At 36.0% G+C, this 27,125-nt stretch overlaps 1 long non-coding RNA gene across 1 annotated transcript in view; it reads right to left on the bottom strand.

Annotated features, from left to right (window-relative positions):
• Nucleotides 1–2,655: 2,655 nt before the first annotated feature.
• LOC125964327 (uncharacterized) overlaps nt 2,656–27,125 on the bottom strand; it is a 124,045-nt gene continuing 99,575 nt past the window's right edge. The window contains exon 3 of the long non-coding RNA XR_007477264.1: nt 2,656–9,261. This is a non-coding gene — a long non-coding RNA (uncharacterized LOC125964327). The remainder of the gene's footprint in view (nt 9,262–27,125) is intronic.

Raw genomic sequence — 27,125 nt, forward strand, 5'->3', positions numbered from 1 at the left:
CTGATACTATGTTTAATACAAGTGGTAACAGTGGGCATCCCTGTCTTGTTCCTGATTTTACAAGAAAACCTTTCAGCTTTTCACCAGTGAGTATGATGTTAGTTATCTTATCTAAATGGCCTTTACTCATTTACAAGGCCCTTTTAGTATCTACAGTCTGACCAAGTTTGGTGGGCTTACCTCTGGGTCTCCCAGACTATAGCCAAGAGGGGCTGGAGTTGGTTCACAGGTCACTTCAGTTTCCACATCTGGGACCAAGGACTGTACGTCTATTAACAGATACAGAGTGGGCATGACTCTTCTTGGGTCCCTTGGTGTATGATGCTGGTGACAGGACCAAGGCAAACAGAGCTATAGCCAAGTTTCCCGTGGGTAGAGAGCTGTTTCTGTTTCTGTAGCTGGGACCATGGTCAGTGAGTCAGCTACCTTGGTATGAGCCTACTTAACAAAATGGCTCTCTCTGTTCTTGGACTGCACTTGGGTTTCACTGTTTCCTACCTGGATCCCAAAACTTCCAGGAAGACACTTTTGTCTGTGGTTGTATGATAAATTGTTGTTGGGGAGGGAAACATGCAAAGGACATATTATTTGGTGATTCTGATGACATTTTCCTCTTGATTAGGTAAAATTATTAACACACTTTTGTATATGAAAGTGGAAAGGATAAGTAAGTTGTCCAAGGTCCCAGAGGTATTAAATAATAGGAAGAAGCTTCAATCCTTGTCTCTCTGAAAAAAAGCCATACAGCCTCCTAGTAAAATTAAAGTATATCATCTTTCAATGATGACAGCACAGAGACTGTTTGATGTGTCTTGTCTCCCCAAGCTGTAGCCTCAAAGCCAGGGTACTAGCAAGAAAAGCAGCATTGTCAAATAAAACAGTATAGCTCGGTCTTCTCAGGAATGGTGGCAGCATCTCAGCAGAGGAGGCTCTTGGTTAAATTCTGCAATATGCTGAATGAACTTTTTGGCTAACCCAATATTTAGCATCAAATGTTGTTTTCCCCTGTGTTGCAGTTTTCTCTAGTTATTCTTCAGTAGTTATCTGATAAAGTCTGTTTCTTGTCCAGCCCTGTGTTGGGCATTGGTACTCTGAAAATTAATGGAGGAGCAGTAAACACTGTGCCTTCCTAAGTAAAGGGTGGTGTGCCCTTTCCTCTACTGTCCCTCAGGGCTCACCAGATGCCCCAAACAGCATAATGAGAAGTTCTAGGCAGGGAGAAGCTATACAATGAACAGATACCTGAGACTGGTAGGAACAAGGTAAACCTGGAAAAGTGGCCTATAACCCATTCTCACACAGGTGTATGTTTTCCCCATGTAACTAAGAACAGATGATTCTAGAAAAGTCATATAGAACGAGGTGGAGAGACAGGGAGGAAGTGTCTGGAGGGAGGCTAAATTACACATATTCTGTACAAGGATAAACCTTTGGGTCATGATAGGTGCTTAATATGTGAAATTTCTTATTTTTTCAAATAGTGGCCTGGTTTGTATTTAGAGTTTCTCTATAGATCATTTAAGTTCCCACTTACAGTTTATGGGCTCGTCTCCATGGAGTTTGATAGAGAAAATGATTATGCATTTTTTTCTTACTGCAAAGCACTGAGCAGTATGGTGATTAAACATATGGCCTCTGGCATTAGTTTGCCTGGTACTATTTCTAGATTCATAATTTAATTGCTAGGTGGCTTCAGGCAAGTTACTTCATCTCTCTAAACCCCAATTTTTTCATCTATTAAGTAGGTAATGGTACCTACCCTATAACATTTGGTAATGAATAAATGGGAGAATTAATGTAATTTGTAAATTTGTTAGCATATAATAAGTGCTCAGGAAATGTTATTCCTAACTGTAATTATCATTGTTTCTAAAGTGCTAGGAAACTCTCCTCTCTTCTATGGATGCCAGTAGTTGGTTGAGGACTCTTGTGAGAAAGAATTATAGGGTCAACAATATCTTGGGTGGGGTCAACTATGTCCTTGATGTTATGCCCACTGGAAGGAGCCCAAAGGTTTCTCTCATTGGTTCTTAACTTTGGTTGCACATTCAAATCCCCTGGGGAGCCTCTAAAGCTCCTGATGCGAGGCCACTTCCAGACTAATTAAATCAGAATATCTAGAGGTGACATTATCATTTTTACAGCTCTCCAGCTGACTTGAATGTGCAGTCATGAGCGAGAACAATTACACTAGCTCCTAAAAGTGCAGAACGAGGACCAGTAGCCTTGGCATTACTTGGGAGATTCTTAGAAGTGTTCAATCCTGCCCCACCCCAGCCCAGAGGTACTGAATTAGTCTGTATTTTAACAAGATTCCCAGGTGATTCACCTGCACATTCAAGTTTGAGAAGCACAGCTCTAGCTTGATGTTTCCAGCAATATCTCTCAGCAGCTTCTCTTAGCACAAGTAATCTCACCAGCAACAGAATCTTCTGGTGGTCATTCTTTTCAATATTTATCTGGTCAACAGTTCCCAAGAATGCTTCCTGTCCCCCTTTTGTACTTCTTCAGTCTGGAAATAGCCCAGTTCCCTGTTTCTTGTTCAGGGTTCCCTCTAGAGGGCCCTGCCATACAGCTCTTCGGAGGACCTCTTTCAAAGACCAATTGGATATCATAAAGCACATGATATCATGTTTCTAAGCACAAAAGCAATCATTTTTGCACTTTAGTTATTAAAAGTAGAGGTTTATTAGCGCTCCTTAGCTCGGGGAGGACTCACATACTCTTTGGAAAGGCATCTAAAGTGTTGCTAGACATAACCCAACAGTCCATCAGTCAGTCTCTGAAGTCAGGTAACTAGGGAGAGGATCTGGCAAGACTTTACAATTTCTTTTCTCAGATAAGCCCTTAAGGAATAGCAATAAATAAGTGAGAAATGTCTTAGAAATATACGCATACATCTTTGTCAGTAAGCAGAGGCTCAGTTACAATGCCATAACAATCAATTCCAAGACCTCATTTGCTGCATACAGAGTTTATTTGCTACTAACAAGATTTGATAGTAGGGCTCTGCTCATCATAGGCACTCAGGTTCCCAGGCTTACCAAGACTCCATCTCAACATAGACTTCGTCAGTTACTGAGGCTGGGGAAAGGAAATTGCAGTTTCTCACAGAAATGAAATGTGTTTGTCTGGAAGTGACGCATGTCACTTTCATTCTCATTTCACTGTCCTTGCAAGCTTACAGGACTAACTTAGAAGAATGAGAGGGAAGGAAACCTCACTGTGTTTTGTTGCTTTAAGGAGAGAAGCATTAATTAAGAATGGACATATTTCTTTAGTCTCCCATTTTCATTTCTTTTATATCCTTTCTTATATATAAAAAGAAATGTTGATATATATACTGATAGCATAAGGCAAAAATAATAGTTTAATCTCATATCCTTTTGTCTCCCCTATTTCCCAATTCTCATTATATTATTTTCTAGACTTTTCATTCTGGGTTATTACAGGTATATTTCTTCTTTTCCTTTCATTGTGTTGTTGTTGGAAATCTGATGGAAATTTAATACTCATTCCTTTGTATGTAATCTTCTCTTTATCAGCTTTTGGAATTTGTCTTTGATGTTGTTAAATTTTACTACCATTTGCCTACATGTGGCTCTGCCCTTATCATCTTCTTTGTCATTCTGTGATGTCTTCAATCTGAGGTCTTCATCTTTTTTTCTAATTCCAAGAAAGTTTTTTTTCATGAGTTCTTCAATTTTATTTCTCCTTCTTTCTAAAATTCCCATTATCTGAGTATTAGTCTTTCTAAATGAAAAAAAAAATCCCTTGTCTTTGTTCTCTCCTTCAGGGATACTTCCTCTATCAGATCTTCCAATTTAATGATTTGTTCCTCAGTCATATCCATTCTGCTATCCAGCCTACCTATTAGGTCTTTTACTTTAAGTATTATGTTTTTATACCTAATATTTGTGCTTGAGACTTTGCTATGTTTCTTTGTTCTTGATTTATATTAGTGATATGCTCTAGTAGGTTTCTTAGTCTAATTTTAAATTATTAAAAATTTTTTTATACTGGAGTATAGTTGATTTACAATATTGTGTTATCTCCAGGTGTACCACAAAGTAATTCAATGATTCAGTGGATACATATACATATATCCATTCTTTTTCAGATTCTTTTCCCAATAGGTTATTACAGAATATAAAGTTCCCTGTGCTATACAGTAGGTCCTTGTTGATTATCTATTTTATATACACTAGTGTGTATATGTTAATCCCAAACTCCTAAGTTATCCCTCCCCACCATGTTTCCCCTTTGGTAATCAGAATTTTGTTTTTGAAATCTGTGAGTCTATTTCTGTTTTGTAAATAAGTTAATTTGTATCATATTTTTTAGATTCCACATATAAGTGATATCATATGATATTTGTCTTTCTGAAGGGACATACCTCGATCCTTTCAAGATTCCACAAACAAGAAACAGCAGAAACAACAACCAGCAGAGATTCCTGTCCCCCACAGTTAGTTTGCAATTGCTTCAAGAGCGTCCCAGATGAAATGTGAAACTGGTCCCCATACACAGAGGGCAGGGAACTTCCATATGAAGCTTCTCTTGAGCAGCTGCAAGACAAGGAGATCTCTGCACTGACACCCCCCAAATTTTGAAAGTTTATGTAGAAGGTCAGTCACACATGCCATCCAGAAAGTCTCAATAACACGTTGTTCTCTCAAGACTGCATCCTTGAAAATGGTTCCCATTGTGGGAACGGGGGACAGTGTACATTCCAAGCACAGGGAGAGAGGTGAAAAGCCTCTGACTGCTGTGTCCAGTTTGAGAGCCAACTGGAGGTCATGTCCTCTTGATTACCTCCTCCAACACCCACCCAAGACTTCAGATATTAGAATTATTGGCCAGAAAACAAAAAATAATAGAAGTGTTTAAATGTATAAAGAAGTAAAAGAGATACTCAAATGCTCATCAAGAAAATAAATCACCAACAAAAATGGAGACAAGCTTTGAAAAAAATCAAACCCCTAGGAGTGGAAAAAAAGTTAAAAATATAATCTCAGGGGATAAAGAACAGATTAGGCACAGCTGAAGAAAGAATTATGAAACTAGAAACAAAATTATTAGCTCAGAGAAGAGAGGGCTTAGAAAATATTAGAGTTGAAAAGACGTTTAATTTATAATGATAAGTTCTAACATCTTTAAAATTGGAGTGTCATATAATTGGGGTGTCAGAAAGATACAATAGAGAATGAGGAAGAGACAATATTTGAAGAGATTATAGCTGAGAATTATAAAAATAAAGATGTAAAGATATGAATTCATAGGATATGGAAGAAAAACAAACTTTTAAAAAGATAAATAGAAGTAAATCCAAACCTAGACAAATCATAATGAAATTGAACACCAAGACAAAGAAAAGATCATAAAGGTACCTGAAAAGCAAAAGAAATAATATCTGCAAAGAATAATATAAATATTAGCTAACATTGACTTTTTGGGATATAGTTGACATACATTCTTTTCGTTTCAGGTGTACAACATACTGATTCAATATTTGTATATATTGCAAGTTAATCACCACAATAAGACTAGTTAACCTCTACCACTAGACATAGTGCTTTTTCTTGTGATTAGAACTTTTATGACCTACTCTCTCAGCAACTTTCAAATATAAAATAGGGTATGATTAACTATAGTCACCATGCTGTATATTACATCCTCATAATTTATTTTATAATAAAAGTTTGTACCTTTGCTGTTTCACGCATTTTACCCACCTCCCACCCCTCACCTCTGGTAACCAACAACTGTTCTCTGTGTCCATAAGCTCAGATTTGTTTTCAATTGTTTTGGATTCTACACATATAAGTGCAATCATACAGTTTCTGTCTTTCTCTGTCTGACTTATTACACTTGGCATAATACCCTCAAGGTCCACCCCTGTGGCCACAAATTCATGATTTCATTTTTTATGGTGGAATACAACACCGTTGTATATATGTGTGTTTATGTATTTGATATATATAGTGTGTATATATACTATATATATTTATATTAATTTATATGAATGAATCTATTCATCCATCAATGGACACTAAGGTTGCTTTCATGTCTCGGCTGTTGTAAATAATACTGTAAAAAATGTGGAGAGCTACATGACGTAGACGTAGATAATGGACTTGAGGATGCAGGGGGGAGGGGGAAGCTGGGGCAAAGTGAGAGTAGTGTTGACATATATACACTACCAAATGTAAAATAGATAGCTAGTGGGAAGCAGCCGCATAGCACAGGGAGATCAGCTCGGTGCTTTGTGACCACCTAGAGGGGTGGGATAGGGAGGGTGGAAGGGAGGATCAAGAGGGAGGGGATATGGGGATATATGTATGCATATGGCTGATTTGCTTTGTTGTACAACATAGTATTGCGAAGCAATTATACTCTAATAGAGATGTATTTTAAAATGTGGGAGTGCATATATCGTTTTTGAGAGAGCATTATCATTTTCCTCAGATAAATGACTAGAAGTGGAATTGCTGGATTATATGGTAGTTATGTTTTAATTTTTTTGAAGAACCTTCACATTGTTTTCCACAGGGGCTGCACCAATTTACATTCCCACTAACAGTGCACAAACGTCCCATTTTACCACATCTTTGCCAATAATTATTTCTTTCTGATAATGTCATTCTAACAGGTGTGAGGTAATATTTCATAGTGGTTTTGATTCACATTTCTCTGATGATTAGTGATGTTGAGCATCTTTTCATGTACCAGTTGGTTAGCTGTATGTCATCTTTGGAAAAATGTCTATCCAGAGCCTCTGCCCATTTTTTAATCAGATTGTTTGGAGTTTTTTTGCTATTGAGTTGTATGAGTTTTTAATATTTTGGAATTTAGCCCCTTGTGAGACATATGATTTGCAAATATTTCCTCCCATTCAATAGATTGCCTTTTCATTTAGTTGATACAGTGCAGAAGTTTTTTAGTTTGATATAGTCCCACTTGGCAAGAATGATGCCAAAGAGCTTACCACTTATGTTTTCTTCTAGGAGTTTTCTTTTTAAAGTTATTCAGTTATATATATATATATATATATATATATATATATATATGAATATATGTATTCTTTTTTCATTTCCATTATAGGTTATTATAAAATATTGAATATAGTTCCCTGTGCTATACAGTATGTCCTTGTTGGTTATCTATTTTATATGTAGTAGTGTGTATATGTTAATCCCAAATGCCTGATTTATCCCTCCCCTCACTGCCCCTGCTTTCCCCTTTGGTAACCATAAGTTGGTTTTCTATGTTTGTGAGTCTATTTCTGTTTTGTAAATAAGTTCGTTTGTATCATGTTTTTTAGATTCCACATATAAGTGATATCATATTATATTTTTCTTCCTCTGACTTTACTTAGTATGATAGGTCCACCATGTTGCTGCAAATAGCATTATTTCATTCTTTTTATGGCTGAATAATATTCTATTATATAAATATATATGTGTGTGTGTCTATACACAAACATCTCCTTTATCCATTCATCTGTCAATGGACATTTAGGTTGCTTCCGTGTCTTGGCTATTGTAAATAGTGTTGCTATGAACATTGGAATGCATATATTGTTTTGACTTAGAAGTTTTTGTCTTTTCTGGATATATGCCCAGGAATGGGATTGCAGGATCATATGGTAGTTCGAGTTTTAGTTTTTTAAGGAACCTCAATACTGTTCTCCATAGTGGCTACACCAATTTACATTCCTACCAACAGTGAAGGGGGGGCTCCCTTTTTTCCACACCCTCTCCAGCGTTTATTATTTGTAGGCTTTTTGATGATGTCCATGCTGATTGGCGTGAGATGATACCTCATTGTGGTTTTGATTTGCATTTCTCTAAAAATTATCCATGTTGAGCATCTTTTCATGTGCCTGTTGGCTATCTGTATGTCTTCTTTGGAGAAATGTCTATTGAGTCTTCTGCCCATTTTTTGATTGGATTTTTTTTATATATATTAAACTGTTTGACTTGTTTGTATATTTTGGAAATGAATTCATTGTCAGTCACATCATTTGCAAATATTTTCTCCGATTCCATGGGTTGTCCTTTCATTTTGTTTACGGTTTCTCTTCTAGGAGTGTTATGATTTCAGGCCTTACATTCAATTCTTTAATCCATTTGAGTTTTTATGTGTTAGTAGTTAGTTTGTTAGTAGTATTATTTTGTAGTTAGTACTTAGTAGTTTGTTTGTTAGTTAGTATGGAGTAAGGTAGTGGTCCATTTCATTCTTTTGCATGTGGCTGTACAGTTTTCCCTACACCATTTATTGAGGAGACCATTCTTTCCCATTGTATATTCTTGGTTTCTTTGTCATGATCTATTTGACCATATATACATGGGTTTATTTCTGGGCTCCTTATTTTGTTCGATTGATCTATATGTCTGTTTTATGCCAATACAACACTATATTGATTACTATAGCTTTGTAATATAGTTTGAAATCAGGGAGCATGATGCATCCAGCTTTGTTCTTTCTCAGGATTGCTTTGGCTATTTGTGGTCCTTTGTGGTCTCATACAAATTTTAGAATTTTTTTGTTCTTTCTGTAAAAAAAAATGCCATTGGAATTTTGATAAGGATTGCATTGAATCTGGAGATTGCTTCAGTAATACAGGTATTTTAACAACTTTACTTCTTCCAATCCGTGAGCACAAAATATATTTCAATTTGTCTGTACCTTTTTCAGTTACTTTCATAAATGTCATATATTTTTCAGGGTACAGGTCTTTCACCCACCTGGTTAAATTTATTCCTAGGCATTTTATTTTTCTGATTCGGTTGTAAATGGATGGTTTTCTTAATTTCTCATTCTAATATTGTTAGCATAGAAAAATGCAACAATTTTCAGATACTGATTTTGTATCCTGCAACGTTGTTGAATTCATTAATTAGTTCAAACAGTTTTCTGGTGGAGTCTTTAGGATTTTCTATAAATAATATGTCATCTGCAAATAGTGAAATTTTACTTCTTCCCTTCTGATTTGGATACCTTTTATTTCTCTTTCTTGCCTAATTGCTCTAGCAAAAATTTCCAATACCAGTATGAATAAAAGTTGTGAGGGCTTCCCTGGTGGCGCAGTGGTTGAGAGTCCGCCTGCTGATGCAGGGGACACGGGTTCGTGCCCCGGTCCGGGAAGATCCCACATGCCGCAGAGCAGCTGGGCACATGAGCCATGGCCACTGAGCCTGCATGTCCGGAGCCTGTGCTCCACAATGGGAGAGGCCACAACAGTGAGAGGTCCGCATACTGCAAAAAAAAAAAAAGTTGTGAGAATGAGCATCCTTGTCTTGTTCCTGATCTTAGAGGAGGCTTACTTAAAACATCTTATAACAGTGTATTTTAAGTTGATGATAACTTAAATTTAAGTCATTCTAAAGCTCTACATTTTTACTCCTGTCCTCCACATTTTATTTTTTTGATGTCACAATTTACGTCTTCTTCTGTGTTAACAATTATTTATGTTAGTTATTTTTACTACTATTGTTTATTAACCTTCATACTAGTTCTATAGGTGATTAACTCACCACCTTTACAATATAAGATTATTTTGAATTTTACTATATGATTATCTTAACCAGTGAGATTTATGCTTTCATATGTTTTCCTGTTACTGATCAGCACCCTTTCATTTCAGCTTAAAACAGTCCTTTTAACCTTTGTTATATGGCTAGTTTAGTGGTGATAAACTCCTTTAGCTTTGCTTGTCTGGAAAACTCTTTATCTCTACTTCAATTCTGAAGGACAACTTTGCTGGTGAGAGTATTCCTTTTTCTAATTGAAGTATAGTTGATTTACATATGATATTTGGTTATTTTCAGATGTACTGCAATGTAATTCAGTTATATATATATTTTTCAGATTATTTTTCATTGTATGTTATTACAAGATGTTGAATATAGTTCTCTCTGCTATACAGTAAATCCTTGTTGCTTATCTATTTTATGTATAGTAGTTTGTATCTGTAAACCTCATACCCCTAATTTACCCCTTTTGTCCACCCTTTCCCCTTAGGTAACCATAAGTTTGTTTTCTATGTCTGTGAGTCTGTTTCTGTTTTATATATAAATTTCATTTGTATTGTTTTTTTATTAGTGATATAATATTTGTCTTTCTCTGTTGGACTTACTTCACTAAGTATAGTATTTTGTAGGTTCATCCATGTTGCTGCAAATGGCAATATTTCATTCTTTTTATGGCTGATTATGTACCACATCTTCTTTATCCATTCCACTGTTGATGGACATTTAGGATGCTTCCATGTCTTGGCTATTGTAAACAGTGCTGCAATGAACATTGGGTTGCATATATCCTTTCAAAGCATCTTTTTCTCTGGATATATGCCCAGGAGTGGCATTGCTGGATTGTATGTTAGCTCTTTATTTACTTTTTTAAGGAACTTTCCTTCCTGTTCTCCATTGTGGCTGTACCAATTTACATTCCTACCAAGTGTGGAAGGATTCCCTTTTCTCCACACCCTCTCCAGCATTTATTGTTTGAAGATTTTTTGATGATGGCCATTCTGACTGGTATAAGGTGATATCTCATGGTAGTTTTTGATGTGCATTTCTCTAATAATTAGCGATGTTGAGCACCTTTTCAGGTGCCTGTTGGCCATCTGTATGTCTTCTTTGGAGAAATGTCTATCTAGGTCTTCTGCCCATTTTTTGATTGGGTTATTTGTTTGTTTGTTTTGATATTGAGCCACATGAGCTGTTTGTAAATTTTGGAGACTAATCATTTGTTGGTAGCATAGTTTGCAAATATTTTCTCCAATTCTGTGTGTTGTATTTTCATTTTTTTTTATGGTTTCCTTTGCTGTGCAAAAGTTTTTGAGTTTAATTATGTCCCATTTGCTTATTTTTGTTTTTATTTCCATTACTCTAGAAGGTGGCTTGAAAAAGATATTCCTGCAATTTATGTCAAAGAGTGTTGTGCTTATCTCTTCCTCTAAGAGTTTTATAGTGTCGTCTTACACTGTCTTTCATACATTTTGAGTTTATTTTTGTGTATGGTGTTAAAGAATGTTATTATTTCATTTTACTTGTAGCTGTCCAGTGTTCCCAGTACCATTTATCAAAGAGACTTCTCTTTCCTCCATTGTATAGTCTTGCATCCTTTGTCATAGATTAATTGAGCATAAGAGCGTGGGTTTATTTCTGGGATTTCTATCCTGTTCCACTGAACTATATTTCTCTTTTTATGCCAGTACCGTACTGTTTTGATGACTGTGGATTTGTAGTATAGTCTGAAGTCAGTGAGCCTGCTTCCTCCAGCTCTGTTTTTCTTCCTCAAGATTGCTTTGACTATTGGGGGTCTTTTATATCTTCATACAAATTTTAAGATTGTTTGTTCTAGTTCTGTGGAAAATGTCATTGGTAATTTGATAGGGATTGCATTGAATCTGTAGATTTCCCTGGGTAGTAGAGTCATTTTGACAATATTGATTCTTGTAATCCAAGAACATGGTATATCTCCATCTGTTTGTGTCATCTTTGATTTGTTTCATCAGCATCTTATATTTTTCAGTGTACAGGCCTTTTGCTTCCTTACGTAGGTTTATTCCTAGACATTTTATTCTTTTTGATGTGATGGTAAATGAGATTGTTTCTGTAATGTCTCATTTTGATATTTTGTTGTGACTGTTTGGAAATGCAAGAGATTTCTGTGTGTTAATTTTGTATCTTACAACTTTACAGAATTCATTGATGAGCTCTAGTAGTTTTCTGATAGCATCTTGAAGATTCTCTATGTATAGTATCATGTCATCTGCAAACAGTGACAGTTTTACATCTTCTCTTCCAATTTGGATTCCTTTTATTTCTTTTTCACCTCTGCTTGCCATGGCTAGGACTTCCAAAACTATGTTGGATAAAAGTGACAAGAGTGAACCTCTTATCTTGTTCCTGATCTTAAAGGAAATGCTTTCAGCTTTTCACCATTGAGCGTGATGTTAGCTGTGGATTTGTCATGTATGCCTTTATTATGCTGAGGTAGGTTCACTCTGTGCCCACTTTCTGGAGAGTTTTTATTATAATTGGGCATTGAATTTTGTCAAAATCTTTTTCTGCATCTATTGAGATGATCATATGCTTTCTATTCTTCACTTTGTTAATATGGTATAACACACTGATTTGCTGATATTAAAAAATCCTTGCATCCCTGGGATAAATCCTACTTGACCCTTTTAATATATTGTTGGAGGCAGTTTACTAATATTTTGTTTAGGATTTTTGCGTTTGTATTCATCAGTGATATTGACCTGTAATTTTTGTGTGTGTGGTATCTTTGTCTGGTTTTGGCATCAGGGTGATGGTTTTGGCATCATGGTGGGCTCACAGAATGAGATTGGGAGTTTTTCAGCCTCTGCAATTTTTTGAAATGGTTTCAGAAGGATAAGTATTAACTCACCTCTAAATGTTTGATAGAATTCACCTGTGTCTGTGTGAAGACATCTGGTCCTGGACTTTTGTTTGTTGGAATTTTTTAAATCACAGGTTCAATTACAGTACTTGTGATTGGTTTGTTCATATTTTCTATTTCTTCCTAGTTCAGTCTTGGGAGATTGTTCCTTTCTAAGAATTTGTCCGTCTCTTCGAGGCTGTCTATTTTATTGGCATATGGTTGCTTGTAGTAGTCTCTTAGAATGCTTTGTATTTCTGTGGTGTCCATTGTAACATCTCCTTTTTCATTTCTAATTTTATTGATTTGATCCCTCTCCCATTTTTTCTTTTCTTTTTTTAACATCTTTTCTCCCTTTTTTTCTTGATGAGTCTGACTAAAGGTTTACTCATTTTGTTTATCTTTTCAAAGAACCAGCTTTTAGTTTCATTGACCTTTTTTATTTCTTTCTTCATTTCTGTTTCATTTATTTCTGCTCTAAATTTTTGGATTTCTTTCCTTCTACTGACTTTAGGTTTTATTTGTTTTTCTTTCTCTAGTTCCTTTAGGTCTAAGTCTAGGTTATTTATTTTTCCTTGTTTTCTGGGGTAAGATTTTATTACTATAAACTTCTCTCTTAGGACTGCTTTTGCTGCACCCCATAGGTTTTGGATCAGGTTTTCATTTTCATTTTTCTCTAGGTATTTTTCATTTCCTCTTTGATTTCTTCAGTGATCCACTGGTTTTTTAGTAGCATATTTTTTAGCCTCCTTGTGTTTGTGAGTTTTAGTTTAGTTTTGGTTTTTTTTTTAGCGGTATGCAGCCCTCTCACTGTTGTGGCCTCTCCCTTTGTGGAGCACAGGCTCCGGACATGCAGGCTCAGCAGCCATGGCTCACGGGCCCAGCTGCTCTGTAGCATGTGGGATCTTCCCAGACCGGGGCATGAACCCGTGTCTCCTGCATCAGCAGGCGGACTCTCAACCACTGCACCACCAGGGAAGCCCCCAGTTTTACAGTTTTTTTCTTGCTATCTTAAATTTACTGAGTCTTACTTTGTGGTCCAGCATGTGGTCAATCCTGGAGAATGTTCTATGTGCACTTGAGAAGAATGTGTATTCTGCTGCTTTTGGGTGGAAGGCTCTATAAATATCAATTAAGTCTATCTGGTCTAATGTGTCATTTAAGGCCTGTGTTTCCTTACTGATTTTCTATCTCGAAGATCTGTCCATTGATGAAAGTGGGGTATTAAAACCCCCCACAATTATTGTGTTACTGTTGATTTCTCCATGTATGGCTGTTAATATTTGCCTTATATATCGGGGTGTTCCTATGTTGGGTGCATATATATTTACAGTTGGTGTATCTTCTTGGATTGATCCCTTGATCATTATGTAGTGTCCTTCTTTGACTCTTGTAACGGTCTTTATTTTAAAGTCTATTTTGTCTGATTTGAGTACTGCTACTCCAGTTTTCTTTTAATTTCATTCACATTGAGTACCTTTTTCCATCCCCTCACTTTCAGTCTGTATGTGTCCCTAGATCTGAAGTGGGTCTCTTGTAGACAGCATATATATGCATCTTGTTTTCATATCCATTCAGCCAGTCTATGTCTTTTGGTTGGAGCATTTAATCCATTTTCATTTAAGGTAATTATTGATATGTATATTCCTATTGCTATTTTCTCAATTGTTTTGGATTTATTTTTGTAGGTCTTTTTTCTTCCCTTCCTCTTTTGTTCTCTTGTCTTGTGATTTGATGACTAACTTTAGTGTTGTGTTTGGATTCCTTTTTTCTTTTCTGTGTGTGTATCTCTTGTAGATTTTCAGTTGTGGTTAACATGAGGATTTGATATAACACTCTATATATAAGCAAGATTATTTTAAGTTGCTGGTCTTTTAATGTCGAATGCATTTCCAATATCCTGCACTTGTGCTCTCCTCTTCTCACAATTGCTTGTTTTTGTTTTTGTTTTTGTTTTGTTTTTTCAGTATGCAGGCCTCTCACTGTTGTGGCCTCTCCTGTTGTGGAGCACAGGCTCCAGACGTGCAGGCTCAGCGGCCATGGCTCATGGGCCCAGCCACTCTGCAGCACGTGGGATCTTCCTGGACCAGGGCACGAACCTGTGTCCCCTGCATTGGCAGGCAGACTCTCAACCACTGTGCCACCAGGGAAGCCCCACAGTTGCTGGTTTTGATATCATATTTGTGTACAGATGATTTCCTACATTTACTTCATGTTTGCCTTTACCAGTGAGCTTTTCCATTCATAATTTTCCTGTTTCTAGTAGTGGCCTTTTCTTTTCTGCTTAGAGAAGTTCCTTTAGCATTTGTTGCAAAGCTACTGGTGGTGCTAAATTCTCTTTGCTTTTGCTTGTCTGTAAAACTTTTGATTTCTCCATCAAATCTGAATAAGAGCCTTGCTGGGTAGAGTATTCTTGGATGTAGATTCTTCCATTTCATTACTTTAAATATACTGTGCCCATCCCTTTTGGTCTGCAGAGTTTCTTCTGAGAATTCAGCTGATAACCTTACTGGAGTTCCCTTGTATATTATTTGTTGCTTTTCCCTTGTTGCTTTTGACATTTTTTCTTTGTCTTTAATTTTTGTCAGTTTGATTACTATGTGTCTCAGTGTGTTCATCCTTGGGTTTATCCTACCTGGGACTCTGTGCTTCCTAGACTAGGGTGACTGTTTCCTTTCCCATGTTAGGGGAGTTTTTGGCTATTATCTCTTCAAACATTTTCTGAGGTCCTTTCTTCTCCTTCTGGGACCCCTATAATGTGAATGTTGATGCATTTAATGTTGTCCCAGATATCTCTTATACTCTCTTCATTTCTTTTAATTTTTTTCTTTATTCTGTTCTGTGGCAGTGATTGCCACCATTCTGTTTTCCAGGTCACTTGTTCTTTCTTCTATCTCAGTTACTTCTAGTGTATTTTTTATTTCCGGTATTGTATGTTCATCTCTATTTTTTTGTTCTATAGTTCTTCTAGGTCTTTGTTTAAAACTTCTTGTATCTTCTCAATCTGTACCTGCATTCTTTTTCCAAGATCTTGGATCATCTTAACTGTTATTACTCTGAATCTCTGAATTATTTCTTCCAGTAGATTGCCTATCTCCACTTCATTTATTTGTTCTTCTGAGGTTTTATCTTGTTTCTTCTTCTGGGACATATTGCTCTGTTGTGTCATTTTGTCTAACATTCTGTGATTGCAGTTTCCATTCCAGAGGCTGCAGGGTTGTAGTTCTTCTTGCTTCTTCTGTCTGCACTCTGGTGGATGAAACTGTTTACAAGGTTTGTACAGTCTTACTCTTGGGAAAGCCTGGTTCCTGCTTGTTGATGGGTGGTGCTGGGTCTTGCAACTCTGTTTGGCAGGGCCATGCTCAGGAAGACTTTAAGCAGCCTGTCTGCTGATGGTGCCCTGTTGTTTGTCTGGCTTGAGGCATCTCAGTACTGGAGTCTCCAGGCTCTTGAGTGGGGCTAAGTCTTGTGGTGGAAATGGTGGCCTCCAGGAGGGCTCACACCAATGAGTACTCACCAGAGCTGCTGCTGCCAGTGTCCTTGTCCCCGCAGTGAGCCACAGCTGCCCCTTGCCTCCACAGGAGACACTCCAATACTAGCAGCTAAGTCTGGCTCATTCTCTTATGAGGTCACTGCTTTTTCCCTGGGTCCTGGTGCACACAAGATCTTATGTGCACCCTCCAAGAGTGGAGTTCATGTTTCCCCCAGTCCTGTGGAGTTCCTGTGATCAAACCCCGCTGGCCTTCAAAGCCATATTCTCTGCAGGCTCCTCCTCCATTTGCCATACCCCCAGGCTGGGAAGCCTCATGTGTGGCTCAAGACTTTCACTCCTGTGGGAGAACTTCTGTGGTATAATTATTCAGTTTGTGGGTCACCCACCTGAGAGGTATGGGATTTGATTTTATAGTGATTGTGCTCCTCCTACCATCTTTTTGTGTCTTCTTCTTTGTCTTTGGGTATAAGGTAACTTTTTTGGTAGGTTCCAGCATTTTTTCTTGTTTCTTAATGTAAGATTGTATTGCTATAGACTTCCCTCTTATATCTGCTTTTCCTGCATCCCATAGGTTTCTGATTGTTGTGTTTTTGTTTTCATTTGTCTCTGGGTATTATTTTTTTGGTGATCCATTGATTGTTTGTTTAGTAGCATATTGTGTAACCACCAGGTGTTTGTGTTTTTACAGTTTTCCTTCTTGTAGTTGATTTCTAATCTCACAGCATTGTGGTCGGAAAAGTAGCTTGATATGATTTCAATATTCCTAAATTTACCAAGGGGTTCTTTGTGGTCCAGCATGTCCTCTATCCTGGAGAATTTTCCATGTGCACTTGAGAAGAAAATGTATTCTGCTGCTTTCAGATGGAATGTCCTATAAATATCATTTAAGTCCATCTGGTGTAATGTGTCATTTAGGCCTGTGTTTCCTCATTGATTTTCTGTCTGGATGATCTGTCCATTGGTATAAGTGGGTTGTTAAAATCCCCCATTATTACTGTGTTACTCTCTATTATTTCCCCTTTTATGGATGTTAGCATTTGCCCTATATATTGAGGTGCTCCTATGTTGGGTGCATATATATTTTACAATTGTTGTTATATCTTCTTCCTGGATTGATCCCTTGATCATTATGTGGTGTTCTTCTTTGTCTCTTGTAACAGTCTTTATTGTAAAGTCTATTTTGTCTGATATGAGTATTGCTACTCCAGCTTTCTTTTGATCTCCATTTGCATGGAGTACCTTTTTTCATTCCCTCACTTTCAGTCTGTATGTGTCCATAGATATGAAGTGGGTCTCTTGTAGACAATATATACTGGTCTTGTTTTTGTATCCATTCAGCCAGTATATATGTCTTTTGGTTCAAGCATTTAATCCATTTTCTTTTAATTATCAATATGTATGTTCCCATTACCATTTTCTTAATTGTTTGTTTTCAGTCTGTGTATGTAGGCCTTTTTTTTTCCCTTCCTCTTTTTTTCTTTTTTCTTGTGTTTCTTGTCTAGAGAAGTTCCTTTAGCATTTGTTATAAAGCTGGTTTGGTTCTGCTGAATTCTTTTTAGCTTTTGCTTAAAGCTATTGATTTCTCTGTCGAATCTGAATGAGAGCCTTGCTGAGTGGAGTATTATTGGTTTTAGGTTTTTTCCTTTCATATCCTGCCACTCATTTCTGGCCTGCAGAATTTCTTCTGAAAAATTAGCTGATAGCCTTATAGGGATTCCGTTGTATGTTACTTGTTGCTTTTCCCTCGTAGACAGCCTCATCCACCAGAGTATAGACAGCAGATGCAAGAAGAACTATAACCTTGCAGCCTCCAGAATGGAAGCTGAAATCACAGAATGTTAGACAGAATGACACAGCAGAGGAATATGTCCCAGAAGAAGTAACAAGATAAAACCCCAGAAGAACAAAGAAGTGGAGATAGTCAATCTACTGGAAAAATAATTCAGAGTAATGACAGTTAAGATGATCCAAGATCTTGGAAAAAGAATGCAGGTACAGACTGAGAAAATACAAGGAATTTTAAACAAGGACCTAGAAGAAATAAACAAAGAGTGATGAACAACACAATAAGTGAAGTGAAAAATACACTAAAAGGAATCAATAGCAGAATAACTGGGGCAGAAGAACAGATCAGTGAGCTGGAAAATAGAATGATGGAAATCACTGATGTGGAAAAGAACAAAAAGAATGAAAAGAAATTAGGACAGTCTCAGAGGACTCTAAGACAACATTAAACACACCAACATTTAAATTACAGTGGTCCCATAAGAAGAGAAAGAGAAACGGTCTAGGGAAAATATTTGAAGAGAATATAGTTGACAACTTCCCTAACATGGGAAAGGAAATAGTCACCAAGTCAAGGAAGTGCAGAGTCCCATACAAGATAAACCCAAGGAGAAACACATATTAATCAAACCAACAAAAATTAAGTACAAAGAAAAAATATTAAAAGCAGCAAGGGAAAAGCAACAAATAACATATAAGGGAATCTCCATAAGGTTAAGTTGATTCATCAGCAGAAACTCTGCAAGCCAGAAGGGAGTGGCAGGACATATTTAAAGTGATGAAAGGGAAAAACCTACTGCCAAGATTACTGTACCCAGCAAGGATCTCATTCAGATTTGAAAGAGAAATTAAAATCTTTACAGACAAGCAAAAGTTAAGAGAATTCAACACCACCAAACCAGCTTTACAACAAATGCTAAAAGACATTCTCTAGGCAGGAAACACAAGAGAAGAAAAAGACCTACAAAAGCAAACCCAAAAAGATTAAGAAAATAATAATAGGAACATACATATTGCTAACTACCTTAAATGTAAATGGATTAAATGGTCCAAACAAAAGACATAGACTGGCTGAATGGCTACAAAAACAAGACCCATATATATGCTGTCTACAAGAGACCCATCTCAGACCTAGGGATACATACAGACTGAAAGTGAGGGGATAGAAAAAGATAGTCCATGCAAATGGAGGTCAAAAGAAAGCTAGAGTAGCAATTCTCATATCAGACAAAATAGACTTTAAAATAAACACTGTTAAGAGAGACAAAGAAGGACACTACATAATGGTCAAGGGATCAATCCAAGAAGAAGATATAACAATTATAAATATATATGTACCCAACATAGGAGCACCTCAATATATAAGGCAAATGCTAACAGCCATAAAAAGGAAAATCAACAGTAACATAATAATAGGGACTTTAGCATCCCACTTATACCAATGGATAGATCATCCAGACAGTAAATTAATATGGAAACACAGGCCTTAAATGACACATTAGACTAGATAGACTTAATTGATATTTTTAGGATATTTCCATCCCAAAACAGCATAATACACTTTCTTTTCAAGTGCACATGGAACATTCTCCAGGATAGATCACATCTTGGGTCACAAATCAAGCATCAGTAAAGTTAAGAAAATTGAAATCATATCAAGCAACCTCTTGAAACACAAGCCTATGAGATTAGAAATCACTACAAGAAAAAAAAACTGTTAAAAAATACAAACACATGGAGGCTAAACAATATGTTACAAAATAACCAATAGATCACTGAAGATATCAAAGAGGAAATCAAAAAATACCTAGAGAAAAATGACAATGGAAACACGATGATCCAAAACCTATGGGACGCAGCAAAAGCTGTTCTAACAGGGAACTTTATAGCAATAAAATCTTACCTCAAGAAACAAGAAATTTCAAAAAAACCCAACATAACCTTACACCTAAAGCAACTAGAGAAAGAAGAACAAACAAAACCCAACGTGAGTAGAAGGAACTACATCATAAAGTTCAGAGCAGAAATAAATGAAATAGAGATGAAGAAAACAATAGCAAATATCAATGAAACGAAAAGCTTGTTCTTAAAGATTAAAAACAATTGATAAACTTTAGACAGACTCATCAAGAAAAAAGGGAGAGGACTCAAATCAATAAAATTAGAAATGAAGAAGAGAAGTTACAATGGACACCACAGAAATACAAAGGATTATAAGATACTACTATAAGCAAACTATAGGCTAATAAAATGGACAACCTAGAAGAAATGGACAAATTCTTAGAAAGGTACAATCTTCCAAGACTGAACCGGGAAGAAATAGAAAATGAACAGACCGATCACAAGTACTGAAATTGAAACTGTGGTTAAAAATCTTTCAACAAACAAAAGTACAGGACCAGAAGCCTTCACAGGCAAATTCTATCAAACATTTAGAGAAGAGCTAACACTTATCCTTCTCAAACCCTTACAAAATACAGCAGAGGGAGGAACACTCCCAAACTCATTCTATGAGGCCACCATCACCCTGATACAAAAACCAGTCAAAGATATCACAAAAAAATATTTTTTTCTTCACTGATTAATTATTGTTCATTGATGAACATAGATGCAAAAATCCTAAACAAAATACTAGTAAACTGAATCCAACAACACATTAAAAGGATCATACACCATGATCAAGTGGGATTTATTCCAGGGATGCAAGGATTTGTCAATATCCACAAATCAATCAATCAATGTGATATATCACATTGACAAATTGAGAGCGATAACAGTATGATCATCTCAATAGATGCAGAAAAAGCTTTTGACAAAATTCAAAAACCTCTCCAGAAATTGGGCACAGAAGCAACCTACCTCAACATAATAAAGCCCATGTATGACAAACCCACAGCAAATATCATTCTCAATGGTAAAAAACTGAAAGCATTTCCTCTAAGATCAGGAGCAAGACAAGGATGTCCAATCTCACCACTGTTAATTCAATGTAGTTTTGGAAGTCCTAGCCATGGCAATCAGAGAAGAAAAAGAAATAAAAGGAATCCAAATTGGAAAAGAAGTGAAAATGTCACTGTTTGCTGATGACATGATACTATACATAGAAAACTCGAATGATGCTAACAGAAAACTATTAGAGCTCATCAATGAATTTGGTAAAGTTGCAGGATACAAGATTAATACACAGAAATCTCTTGCACTCCTATACACTAACAATGAAAGATCAGAAAGAGAAATAAAGGAAATAATCCCATTTACCATCACATCAAATATAATAATATACCTAGGAATGAACCTACCTAAGGAGGCAAAAGACCTGTACTAAAACTGTAAGATACTGATGAAATAAACAAAAGATGACACCAACAGATGGAGAGATATACCATGTTCTTGGATTGGAAGAATCAATATTGTGTAAATTACTATACTACCCAAAGCAATCTACAGATTGAATGCAATCCCTATCAAATAACCAATGGCATTTTTCACAGAATTAGAACAAACAATTTTACAATTTGTATGTAATCACAAAATACCACAAATAGCCAAAGCAATCTTGAGAAAGAAAAAAGGAGCTGGAGGAATCAAGCTCCCTGACTTCAGACTATATTACAAAGCCACAGTCATCAAAACAGTATGCTATGGACACAAAAACAGAAATGTAGATCAATGGAACGGGATAGAAAGTCCAGATCAACTTAAGAGAGAGTCAACTCAAACACCTATGGTCACCTAATCTATGACAATGCAGCAAGAATATACAATGGAAAAAGACAGTCTCTTCAATAAGTGATGCTGGGAAAACTGGACAGATATATGTAAAAGAATGACACTAGAACATTCTTTAACACCATACAGAAAAATAAACTCAAAAGGGGTTAAAAACCTAAATGTAAGGCTGGATACTATAAAACTCTTAGATGGAAACTTGGGTAGAACATTCTCTGACATAAATCACAGTAAGATCTTTTTCAATCTACCTCCTAGAGTAATGAAAATTATTATAAAAATAAACAAATGGGACCTAATTAAAGGTAAAAACTTTTGCACAGAAAAGGAAACCATCAACAAAACAAAAAGACAACACTAAGAATGGGAGAAAATATTTGCAAATTAAGCAACCGAAAAGGGATTAATCTCCAAAATATACAAACAGCTCATGCAGCTGAATATCAAACAAACAACCCAATCAAAAAATGGGCAGAAGATCTAAATAGACATTTCTCCAAAGATGACATACAGATGGCTAAAAACACATGAAAAGATGCTGAACATCACTAATTACTAGAGGAATGCAAGTCAAAAATACAATGAGGTATCACCTAATACTGATCAGATTGGCCATCATCAAAAAAACGTACAAACAATGGTGTGGAGAAAAGGGAACCCTCCTACATAGTTGGTGGGAATGTAAACTGGTACAGCCACTATGGAGAACAGTGTGGAGGTTCCTTATAATACTAAAAACAGAACTACCATATGATCCAGTAATCACAGTCCTGGGCATATATCCAAAGAAAACCATAATTGAAAAATATACATGCATCCCAGTGTTCATAGCAGCACTATTTACAATAGCCAGGACATGGAAGCAACCTAAAAGTCCATCAAGAGATGAATGGATAAAGAAGATGTGGTACATATATAGAAGGGAACATCACTCAGCCATAAAAAGAACAAAATAATGCCATTTGAAGCAACATGTTGGACCTAGAGATGGGAGATTGTCATACTGAGCGAAGTAAGCCAGACAGAGAAAGACAAATATCATATGATATTGCTTATATGAAGAATGTTAAAAAAAAAAAAAGGCTCCGAATGTACTTATGTACAAAACAGAAATAGAGTTACATATGTAGAAAATAACCTTATGGTTATTGGAGGGTAAGGGAGGGGAGGGATAAATTGCAAGATTGGGATTGACACATACACACTACTATATATAAGATAGGTAACTAATAAGGACCTATTGTATAGCACAGGGAACTCTACTCAATACTCTGTAATGGCCTATATGGGAAAAGAATCTAAAAGAGAGTGGATATATGTATACGTATAACAGATTCACTTTGCTCTACACCTGAAAATAACACAACATTGTAAATCAACTATACCCCACAAAATATAAATAAAGGGTAAAGAAAGACTCGTATGGCCATCTAGACAAGAAGGGAAGTCAAGTGCAGGTTGGGTGGGAATTATATTTGCCCCAGTTTTCTCCATAACAGAAGATGGCAGTGCAACCATTACAGAGTTTTAAGGAAGACTATGAGGACTGTAATTTAACCCAGCCAATTTGTTCTTCTGAGTTGCCATTGACATTCTCAAGCAATCAAGAATTGTAGACAAAATCCAGCCAAACAAGAGAAATATACAGGTCAGAAATTAAGAAATTATGGTAAAGGACTGATGGTAAGCATTTGATGGACTCAAATATAGAACAAAAATTATACAAATGAACAATTATGGATACAATGACAATTATGACAATTATGACAATTATGGATACAGGACAGCCTATAAATATTGTGAACTTTGATAGTATAAACATAACAATGTAATACGAATCAGACAGATGAGTTAGGAATTAGGAGGAAGTAGAGATGTACTAATTTCTTCAACTTTTATAACAGAATCAACAAATACAAACTAAAGTGAATAGTATAGTTTAAAAAATTACTCAAGCCTCTAAGTTTTCAATTAATCATTTTTCCTTAACAAGATAACTATCTTAGTTTCTGACCATAAGTGATTGTAGTTACTATATAAAGTTTATCAGTTCTCTGAGTTTTATTTTTTCTGTTAATTGCAAGTAAAATTTAATACGTTTTAGTGGAAATATAATAGGAATTATAAATTTTTTCTTGAGTTAACTACTATGTGTGTGCTCATATAAGTCCCCTCATAGTTGTCTACAATAATGATTATTGAATGTTAATAATGGGTATATTAAGTTGGTTAGATATGGAAATTATTATTTTACTTTCATCTCCATACTTTTTCTGTATTACCTCTTTCTAAACTCCTTTTCTTCTTATTGATCATTTGTAAAATCATTTTAATAAAATAATAGAATCATGATTGTAAAAAGGAGGTGGAAGAGCAGCAGCAGATAAGAAGGAATGGAATTTTCAGAAGTATAAAATCCTGTCAAGAAGTAAATGAATTAAAATAATTATCTAAAGGTATTCTCCATAATTAGTAAGAAGAAGGTCATGATGACGTGGATGAGAAAATTTTCTATGGAAGGGAGGCCAGAGGGCCAACTAGTAGTGGAGAGAGGAATAAACAGGAGTGAAGAATAGAGGTAGTGGGGAGGTGTGTTAAGCTCTTTATATGTTAGATATTAAAATCTTAAATTATAGTGAAATTATCCACAGCATTAAAAAATAAATTATTTTAAACATCTAGTTTGGGTAAAACTCTATCTGCATTTTTGAACACTTTTAATACTGCTACAATAAATAATACTTTAAACCTACTTATACATGTATTCAATGTATACCATTCAGTGTTTATATAAGTGTTAAATGTATACATAGTATTCAATATAATCAATGGTAGCAAGGTGACAGCTCTTTCATGACTCTCTAATTCCCCAAGCATTGTATTATGTACATTTACAGCAACATTTGTATTCAGAAAGCAATTTTATCATAAGCTGAATCTTAGCAATTTTCTCACTATTTGGTAAAAGTTATTTCTATTATAAAACACGTCTTCACATATGCCTATGGTTTTGCCCTTATTTATCAATTTAACAGCTGTAAGAAAGATTATTCAAGGTTCAGTTGTCATTATGTTTTCTTAAACATTTTCTTAATAAGTAAAATGTTTACTCATTTGTTTCTAGAAGCCCCAAATATCTATTTAATAATCATTCCTAGAATTTAACATGATGTACATTAAACATTGATCTGTAGTATTCTTCTTTGCCCTTTTTTGAAAATTAGAAGAAATACGACATGTTTCCTATTATTTTCACATCTACATGCATGAATTCTAAAGGGTTTTTACCTTTAGATTATATTCAGCAGAATCATCAATCCAAGGTTCAAGTCTCTATTAAGACTGATGAAAACTAGGATAATGTTTAGAAAAGTTTCAAATTAATTCCACACATTTGAGAGATTTGTATGCAAATTAGGAGGTATTATATATACATTAAGTCATACAAAATCCATCTTACTTTCTCTGGCTGTAATTTCCTTCTTATATCAATACATGTTTTCTGCCTTCGTGAATTTGAATTTTTTTATTTTCCAAAAAACATAATACCTCATTCAAGCAATAATCATCTGTTTCACTGAGCACTGGGAAAAATTACTTCATATTTCAGAGCTCTTTGAAATTATGTTGAGATCCTATGTTATTAACAGACCATGTGAATTAGGCTTAGAGACAGAAAACCTGGATTTCTGTTCTGCCCTAAGTTATAGTAGGGTGAAGTTGGGCAATTACTGACACTGCCTCATCTATACAATTAATGACTTCTTTTTGTCAGTGTATTTGTGCTTAGTGCAGCAACTAAAAAATCCCACTAGGTATTTTAAGTAGAAAGAGATTTAATAATGGGAATTAGGTGCTTACAAAGATCAGAGGCTGCCAGTGGAACATTTGAGAGAAAAGTGTATCACCAAGCTGCAATCCAGTGATAAAGCAGAAGCAGGAAGCTATGGCTGCTCCAATGGCAACTGTCTCTTGACAACCACAAAACTGCTGTATGGGCACTCTAATATTACTGCAGAAAAATCCCACATCCAATTTCTGTGCTTGCCAACAGAGAAAGGCCAAATAAAAAGAAGAAAAAAGATGGCTTCTGCCTCCTAAATCACACTTAAGCACATTTTAAAGTCTATATAAGGTGTGGATTCTGGCTTTCCATGCCCTGCAGTAAATGAAGCCACACTGGAAGCTCATGAGAATAGAAACTGAGTTATCAGGTGAAACTTTCAAAATCACTCAGCTGCTGTGGAGCCCGCACTTCAGATTCTCATTTAGGGAAAGCTGAGGAGTGAAGTGGGGCCTCCGAGCAACTTGAGAGCAAAAAGTAAACACATTACTCTAGGAGGTGGGTCAAAAAGCATCTTGCTGTGATTTATGTCATAGAGTGTTCTGCCTATGTTTTCCTCTAAGAGTTTGATAGTGTCTGGACTTACATTTAGGTCTCTAATCCATTTTGAGTTTATTTTTGTGTATGGTGTTAGGGAGTGTTCTAATTTCATACTTTTACATGTACCTGTCCAGTTTTCCCAGCACCACTTATTGAAGAGGTTGTCTTTTCTCCACTGTATATTCTTGCCTCCTTTATCAAAGATAAGGTGACCATATGTCTGTGGGTTTATCTCTGGGCTTTCTATCCTGTTCCATTGATCTATATTTCTGTTTTTGTGCCAGTACCATACTGTCTTGATTACTAAAAACAAAAATAAAAAAATGGGACCTAATGGAACTTCAAAGCTTTTACACAGCAAAGGAAGCCATAAACAAGACCAAAAGACAACCCTCAGAATGGGAGAAAATATTTGCAAATGAAGCACTTGACAAAGGATTAATCTCCAAAATTTACAAGCAGCTCATGCAGCTCAATAACAAAAAACAAACAGGCCAATCCAAAAATGGGCAGAAGACCTAAATAGACATTTCTCCAAAGAAGATATACAGACTGCCAACAAACACATGAAAGAATGCTCAACATCATTAATCATTAGAGAAATGCAAATCAAAACTACAATGAGATATCATCTCACACCAGTCAGAATGGCCATCATCAAAAAATCTAGAAACAATAAATGTTGGAGAAGGTGTGGAGAAAAGGGAACCCTCTTGCACTGTTGGTGGGAATGTAAATTGATACAGCCACTATGGAAAACAGCATGGAGGTTCCTTAAAAAACTACAAATAGAACTACCATACGACCCAGCAATCCCACTACTGGGCATATACCCTGAGAAAACCATAATTCAAAAAGAGTCATGTACCAAAATGTTCATTGCAGCTCTATTTACAATAGCCAGGACATGGAAACAACCTAAGTGTCCATCAACAGATGAATGGATAAAGAAGATATGGCACATATATACAATGGAATATTACTGAGCCATAAAAAGAAACGAAATTGAATTATTTGTAGTGAGGTGGATGGACCTAGAGTCTGTCATACAGAGTGAAGTAAGTCAGAAAGAGAAAAACAAGTACCATATGCTAATACATATATATGGAATCTAAGAAAAAAAAAAAGGTCATGAAGAACCTAGGGGGGCTTCCCTGGTGGCGCAGTGGTTGAGAATCCACCTGCTGATGCAGGGGACACAGGTTCGTGTCCTGGTCTGGGAAGATCCCACATGCTGCAGAGCGGCTGGGCCCGTGAGCCATGACTGCTGAGCCTGTGCATCCGGAGCCTGTGCTCCACAACGGGAGAGGCCACAACAGT

The sequence above is a fragment of the Orcinus orca genome, chromosome 4 (assembly GCF_937001465.1).
Source record: "Orcinus orca chromosome 4, mOrcOrc1.1, whole genome shotgun sequence".
In the NCBI taxonomy this organism is placed as follows: Eukaryota; Metazoa; Chordata; class Mammalia; order Artiodactyla; family Delphinidae; genus Orcinus; species Orcinus orca.